Here is an 8,330-nt window from a genome sequence, read left to right on the forward strand (position 1 = left end):
CCACATGCCGCAATTAAAACTCAGCACAACCAAATAAATAAAATACTAAAAAGAAGAAGAGGAAGAAGTATTGCTAACTGGTTACTTGGTCCTCCTTACAGCTAGTCTTCCCAGTTTCCCTATGAAACTGATACTCCCTATGTCTCAGGACAGGGAGCTCATCACTCCTATTTTACAGATGAGAAAACTGAGGCTCAAACTTGTCTCTTGCTCCCGCAGGTCACATAGACCTCTTCTCCCCCAAGTTCTATCACTCTGGCTTTAGTAATCGGCCCCACCTTTTTCATACCTACCCCATCTTCAAGGTGGAGCATTTTTCAAAGCTCCCCATGAAGCACAGGGAAAACCCCCTCCTCATTTTACCCCCTCTGTCTCTAGCCCATGCCGGCACTCCGACCACCTGCACCATCAGACCTATCTTTCCCGGATGCTGGGGGGTTCCTGACAAGTCCCTCACCCTCTAAGCCTCACTTTTCCTGACACCTGAAGTTTGTCTGCTCTAGGAATGAAATGGAGGGGAAGCCAAGAGGGAAATTTCCTTCAGTTCAAAGGATAATGATTCTTTTTTCCTCATGAAGAAAGCAGATTGTATGCTTTCAAAGTCAGATTTATGGGAGAGAGAATGGGGGAGTTGTTCAATGATAGAGGGAAAAATGTATATACAGATTTTTTTTCCTTCCTGGTCCTAGCCTTTTGGTACATTGCACCACTGTATTGAATATCCTGCCAGCTGCCTCAAATTCTGTGTGGATGTAAGGTGAAAATCATGATCATGAGGATGCCTGGCCACCTAATCAGCTGCCTCTGGCTGGGTAGGACCCTGGAAAGAAGAGGAAGCTATGGGTCTGGGCTCCTGGGACTCTCTTTGAGTTCCTGGGGGCCACTATGGCTTTTCCTGTTCTTGGCAATGAGTGGGCGCTCCTCCGCCCCCAGTGGAAAGAATGAGCTTTTCCCAAGCAGGTGTTTCAGAAGTTCCCCCCTTTCCCACTCTGCTCAATATATTTTGAGTGATGTTCTGTAGGAACTAGTGTGCGCCCCATTTTTACAGGGCGGGAAACCAAGTTTCCAAAACCTCTCCTCCACTTTCAGTCCCAAGCACATTTATTGAAGACCAGCTGTGTGCCAGGTGCCTTGCCGGCTGTTGTAGGTGTAGACCTAAGGAGCCCCTGGGGCGCCGTGGGGGACAGGCGCCTGTGCAAGGGCTGGATATGGCGCAGAGGAGAGAGTAATTACCCTGGGCTGGGGGGAGTCAGGAGGCAGAACTGCAGTTAGGAAGGCTTTCAGAGAATGCCAAAGTGGGCTCTGAAGGATGAGTAGGAGCTTGCCTTCAGGACAAAGCCAGGGGGAAGAGAGTACAGTCCCAAGTAGAAAGAACTACAGGTGCAAAGGTGCAGACATGTGTCTGATACCACTGACTCTCCCAGCATATTTTATTTGTAGCACTCTTTAAAAGGTCAATGAATGGGTTGGGGCAGGGCGTGGGAAGAGAGGGGATGGGACTTCCCCGGAGGTCAAGTGGTTAAGATTCCATGCTTTCATTGCAAGGGGCACGGGGTTCAATTCCCGGTGGGGGAACCAAGATTTTTTCAAGCTCCACTATTTATGAGCTGTCTGAATTTGGGCAATTTGTTTCATTTCTCCAAGCCGTAGTGTTCTCATCGGTCATTTGAGTGTAAACCAAGTACTGACTTCAGAGGGTAAATATCAGGGTCAAAGTCAGCTAGGTTTCTAAAGCGCTTTGCAAGAAATAAACCACGCAACAAACGCCAGCCCGGAGTCCCGTTTACAGGACACCGAAGCCCAACGAGGCAAAGCAGAGCTAGGAAAAAACACGGAAATGTCATGTCCTCGGGAAGCGATCACTCCCTCTCTGGTTTATTCCCTGAGAAGTGCAAAAAAGAGTATTATTAGTAACCTCTCGCCCGAGGATGCCTTCTAGGACGCTGGAAGTGTTCTGTATCTAGATCCGAGTGGTGGTTACATGGGTTTTGAGCTGTACACTTGAGATGCATGTATTACCGTTTGTTAATTACACCTAAAGTAAAAGTAAAAGAAACCAACCCTGGCCGCGATGCCCCCTTCCTTCGCCGCTGGCGACAGGTGTCTTTCGGAGAGTCCCAAGGCCAATCTCCGCGCGCCGCTCAGGCAAAGAGCTCTGAGCCGGGAGTCGTGCACCGCGCACCAGGGCCCGGGCGAGGTTCCCAAGGCAACCGCAAGCCGCTCTCGCCGCGTCTCCCGAGTGACGAGGCGCCACCGAAGGCCCGGAGCCCGGATCACGGAACGGGAGGCACGGAGCGAGGCTGGAGGGAGAGGGCGGCTGGCCAAGGGCGGAGGGGAGAGACTCCGCGCCCTTTGTCCTTGCGCTGGTATTCCGAGGGCATCCGGCAAGCTCCACTCCCCAGCCCTGGCCGTGGCCATAAACTGCTGCTTGAACTCATCCATCCCTAGGGATTCCTTCTCGGCTTTCCAGGTGGGGAGATGGAGGGCTTGACTACTCCCCTATATCATAGAGCAAATTAGGGGCAAAGCCAAGCGCGGCACCCTGGTGGCCTGCTTTCCAGCTCGTGTCTGGCAGCCAAATGGGTGGCACATAGGGCTGTGTGCCAGCATCTCCTTGGGGTCTGGTTCGACTCTGCTAGTGACGTGTTCTGTGGTCCCCTCTCTTGTCTGGGTCTCGGAGACAGGGACAATATCACCATCTCAGCATAGCTGCTACCAAGTATGTGAAATAAGGGGTGTAAAGGTGTTATAAACTCTGAAGTGCTTTGCGTGTATCAAGGACCATGACCATCGCTAACCTACTGCCTTCTGCTTATCATCACCCCAGCCCCAACCACAGCCTGGGTGACAGCCAGCTGCACGTGGAGTTGGGGCCCGGAACTCTCCATGCCCGGAGATTTCCAGTCTGCAGGTGAGAGTTCCCTGCCCCCATTTTCTGCTTCCTAAGAAATGGGCTCTGAGATCTCTCCCAGATACCAGGGATCCTTTGGTCCCCAGACTGTCCATTTAAAGGGGTTCACAGAGATATCACCCTCCACCCACCCTCCTAATCTTCCACCTTGCGGCTGGATCACAGGGGTTCTCCACTACAGGAGGACATCTGGAGGTTCCAGAACGTTTGAGGTCCCAGAGCAGAACCCGGGACTACAATCCTTAGTGCCCTTGAACGCCTCACGCCGGGCGTGTTTGGACAGTTGTGTATTCATGTGCTGTGAGGCTATAAATGTATATTTTGGTGTATATGTGTGTATGTGTACACATGTGCCCAGCATGCATATGTTGGGGTGTGAGTGTGTGTGTGTGTGTGTGTGTGTGTGTACTTGGGATGTGTATTTGAGTGTGTATATGTAAATGTTGTATTTAGGGCTGTGTGGTATGTGCTTGCAGGTGTGTGTTGTGTATTTGTGGCATATGTGTTTACCCATGCATCTATTTGTGTCTTTGATGCTATGTATGCACATTTAGGTGGACATTTGTGGGTTTTGTACTTGTGGTGTGCACAAGTGGGTGTGTGAAACTGTGAGGTCTGTGATTGTGCAAGTGTGCCGGGGGTCCTGGGTGCAGGGACTCTCTGTCCCATCTCCCTTCATCTGGGTGACCTTCTCCTAGCTAAGCACTGTGGCTGCGACCACAGGCATGCTTCTGCTTGCTCTTGTCCTTGCTGCAGACCTGTGGCTGTCCAGGTCTTGAGCTTGCCTGGGGCTTTGACCAGTACGGGCACCGGGGGCAAAGGGTAGGTGAGTGAACCTAGGGCCAGGACTCATGTGCCACCCCCTCTCTGCCTGGCCTCCTCCCCTCCCCACAGCAGGAGCAGCAGCGGGAAAGGTTGGCGGAGGGGGGCTATTTTGGGAGCGTCTCCTTAGCAACAGCTGCCACGGCCGTCTGTGGCGGTTTTTCTATAGGTGCTAAAATATTCCACCCTGGTGACTAGTGAGTGCTGGGGGGTGGGTGAGGGTGGGAGTGGAGGGTGGCAGAGACCCCTGCAGTCCTCTGTTCCCAGGGCACAGCTTGCTAGGATGAACCCCCAATGTCCCTTTCCCCACCTCTGGTCCTCACCACTCAGGACTGCTGGGGCTTTAGAGCCCTAAGACAGGCCAGCTGTGTCCTGAGGTGATTTTTTAATCTAAGCAGCTGGGCTTCCTCAGTTTACCCCATCTGTAGAATGGGCTTGTCTGACTTTAAGAAACTCTCTAGGTGAAAATTTCTGGACAATATGACTCTGCTATTTCGAGGTAGACTTTTCCCTCCCCTCCCCAGCTGTCCCAGCTGCTTGGCCCAAGTTCCCTTCCCCTCCAGTCCACCTAGCTCTCTGCACAAGCTCTCAGGGCTCCTGTTGAACCAGGGAGGCCTGGTTGGGCTCCCAGAGTGAGTCGGTTAGTGGGTGCTCTGCTGGCCTGGGATGACCTTTCCCCAGAAAATAGGAGAAGGTTCCAATCGTGGCTCAGACAGTTGCTAACACCCTGAGCAACCCCAGGCAAGCCACTTCCTCTCTCCAGGTTTCTCACCTGTGAACTCGGGGTAGTCAGAGTCTCCACCTCAGCAAGTTGTTATCAGGGTCAAATGGGAGAACAGAGAATGGGCAGGAAGCTTTGGCAAAATGTACAGGTGAATGAAGGTTTTTACTATCATTCCCATCAGACTTCAGAGCAAGTCTCACCCTTGCAGAGAGCAGTTCCTGGCCACCCAGGGCCAGGCCACATGCCTCAGTTTCCCCAGTGGTAACAAGTGCTGTGTTGTAGAGCTCCTGTAAAGGTTAAATGAGACAACACTCGTGAAGGCCCAGAGCAGTGCTGGCTGATGACGGGCACTCAAAGGAGGCTTGCTTCTGCGTTCAGTTCACTCAGTCGTGTCAGACTCTTTGCGACCCCATGGACTGCAGCATGCCAGGGTTCCCTGTCCATCACCAACTGCCGGAGCTTGTTCAAACTCATGTCCACTAAGTCAGTGATGCCATCCAACCATCTCATCCTCTGTCGTCCCCTTCTCCTCCTGTCTTCAATCTTTCCCAGCATCATGACAAAGCCTATTTACCCTTTGGGACCCCAGGCCGGATTGCTCCATGACAGATTGAGGCCTCTGAGGTCCAGTGAGGACAAGCAACTTGCCCAGGGTCACCCAGCTTCTGACACCCAAGCCTACCCCCTGCAGCCTCTGTCTCTCAAGCCTCCCCCCAATTCCCCACCCCTGCCCCGGCCCTCTATGCAAAAAGGGCAAATTCTTCTTTAGTCTTTAATCATCCTCAGAATAGCCCCTTCAAGTGGATATTATCCTCCCTGCTTTACATGTGAGGACATTGAGGCCCAAAGAGGTGAGGTGAGTTGTTTAGAGTCACACGGAAGTGGGTGATGCTGAAGAGACTCTTCGATGGGGTCTGTAAAGCTCTCCCTGCCCGGAGGTCCCCTTCCGGCCTCTCCGCACTTCCCCTCAGCCCACCCTAAGCCTCCACAGGACTCTGCTCCTTACAGGAGATGAGCAGTGGAGGCCACAGACTGCAGCCCCAGGCCTAGCAAGTGGACCATCACCAGAGGTTTCCTCTCAACCCCCGTGACTCACAGCCACCAGGCCTCCTCCTCCCCTCTCGCTGAAGTCACTACCCCTGAGTCCCCACTCTCTCCTTAAGCTGCCACCCAGAGGCCTAGCACTGGGTTCGATCCCAGGAAAACAGACGCTCTAGGTCTAAAGATACCCTTGTCCCCATCTCCCCCTCCTTCCCACTCCTCTTCCTTCCCCTGAACCCTTCACTCCCAAGGCAGCCACCAGGCTAAGCCTCTGGCCAGGTGAAGAGACCACAGGCCATTTGTCTCACCTGCGCCATCTCCCACTTTCAATTCATGAAAAGGTATGATAGCTACCAGGCACACATGGCTGCTGACCCAGCATTCAGGCTGCCTGAGTTCCCCAGCCATTCATACATCAAAGACTCATTCCCATGGGACATGGGTCCTAGTTGCCTGCCTGGGAGGGCACAGCAGGGTAATGAGGATGTGGGGCATGGGATGGGCCATGCGCTACAGAGCTCTGCATGGGGCTGAAGGGAGGACCGAGAAGGGATGGTCCTGTTTATTGAGCACCTACTATGAGCTGTGCATTTCTAGTGCATCCACCTCACTTGATCTGTGCCTGTGAGGTCCTCACAATGGTGACGGTGCTCAGTTTACAGACAGGTTAAATACAAAAATTTGCTCAAGCTCATGCAGCTCCTAGGTGCTGCAACCTGGGCTCAAGCCCAGGTTGGCCTGACTCCCAAGCCCACTTAACAAGAACCAAACCTGTGCCCGGTGCTGGATGAGAGAATGAAGAGGTGATGGGTGACTTCTGCTGAGGGCAGCAGGAGGCCTTCCTAGGGGAGGCTGCGTGGAGGCTGCACTGGGCAACTACAGGAATTCTCAGGGCATTTCAGGCAGGAAGAACAGCATGTGCAAAGGCAGAGAGGTGTGGAGGCATCTGGTGTGTTCTGGAATCCATAGGAACCAGGGTGTATGTGTGGGTATCTGGGGTGTGGGATAAGGTGGGACCTGTCTGTATACCACATGGAGGAGTCGGGACTGGATGCTTTCAGGTGGGGAGGGTCTGCGGGGATTGGAAACCGTCATGGTGGTCCACGTGTTCTGGTTCCCGTGGCTGGCGCAACTTCAGAGAATCGGCTTGAAGGAGGAGCCAGAGATTTCGTATTCAATAAGTTCTCAGTCTGGCTTTGGGGTGCCTCAGTCTCTCTCTCTTAACTGGGGCCAGTCAGAGATGTCCAGGCTCCCAGGGAAGTCCTTCTGGCTGTCTAACTGCAGGCATTCTCTCATCCTCCTACCCTGCCTCTTCCAACCTCCTGCATCCTGAGAGTGTTGGAGTGAGGTGACAGAAAGGCCATGGAAGTGGCTGACTAGCCAGAGACTACGAAGCGCTGTGGTCTTCGCCCCACGTCGAGTGTGGGGCCCAAACCTTGGCGCTACTCAGGGCGAGAACGCGCGATCTTCCCTTCTAGAGACACTCTGGGGTAATGGGGATGCAGAGAAAGAGAGCCTGGGGTTTGGTCCACCTCTGGGTGACCTTGGGCAAGCTTGTGACCCTCTCTGGTCCTCAGTCTCCCTGTCTGTAAAACGGGGCGGTACTACCTAGCTGATTGTGAGGGTCGTTCCAGCAGAGCCACACCTCTGTCGACGGGAGCGGGGTGTGTAGGGTCCTTAACTGCCCGTCCTTCAGGAGCGTAAGGGGACCGCAGAGAGGGGCGGCCCGGGGCCACCGAGCCGGGTACCGACCCTCTCCCACCCACAGTCCCTTCACTGCACGGAGGAACCCTCTCCACCTGCCCATAGAGGGGTGAGGGGGACGAAAAAACCCGGAAGCGGATTCTCGGAATGGGCTCCGGGAGGAGCGCTCCTGGAGCGAGGAGGAAAACCCGGGCAGGATTTCGGGCAGGAGCGGACCGCGCGGCCCCCAGCCCGGGCTCGGCCCCGGCCGGCGGGCGGTTGGGACCGGGGTGTGATGCCCGGTTAGGCGGAGGGGAAAGGGGCAGGGCCGGGCCCCGCGGGCCGCCCTGGGCTCCGGGGCTGGGAGGGTGGGGGGCGCGGCCTCCGCAGTGGGGCGCGGGTCACGTGTGAGGAGGGGCGAAAGTCTCGCAAAGCGGAGCGGGTGCCGCGAGTTGGGAGTTCTCGGCGCGCCGCGGGCGGCGGGAGCTCGGGCTCCCGGGCGGGCGGGCCGGGGACGGGGCGCAGGTGACGGGGGCCTGGGTCCGAGAGCGCGGGGGGCCGCAGCAAGAGTGGGAGGGAGAGAGACACACAGACAGAGACCCCGAGCGAGACAGAGAGAGAGAGACACGCAAGGGAGGGACCGGGCAGGGGTGGAGGACGGCAGGGAGCAGACTGGGAGGGCGACGGAGACGGAGACCGGGACCCGCGGGGAGAGAGACCCAGGGGGCGGCAGAGATCGGGAGGGACAGAGACCAGCGCGCGGCGGGGAGGTGGCGGCGGAGCCCGGGTCGGCCGGCCGCGGGGGTCTAGGGGCTGGAGGCCAGCGCCGCGGGGCAGGGATCGGAGCGCAAAGCGGGCGACTGCGCGGAGGGGACAGCGAGAGAACGGTGGGGGCGGCGAAGGGAAGGCGCCCGAGGCGGGGGCGCGGGGGACGCCAGCGCCATGGGTCCCCGGACCCTTGCGCTCTGAGCCCCGGCCCCGGGGCCCGACGATGCTGAAGCCGAGGCGGCGCCGAGGGCGCGGCACAGGGCAGCGCTGAAAAGTTGGGCAGCCCGCGGGGAGCGGCGCGGGACAGCCGGGAGACCGGGAGACCCGGGGACCGACGGACAGACCCACAGACAGCCGGGGAGGGGGGGGCGGGGCCGGCCC

The sequence above is a fragment of the Bos indicus x Bos taurus genome, chromosome 5 (genome assembly GCF_003369695.1).
Source record: "Bos indicus x Bos taurus breed Angus x Brahman F1 hybrid chromosome 5, Bos_hybrid_MaternalHap_v2.0, whole genome shotgun sequence".
NCBI lineage: Eukaryota > Metazoa > Chordata > Mammalia > Artiodactyla > Bovidae > Bos > Bos indicus x Bos taurus.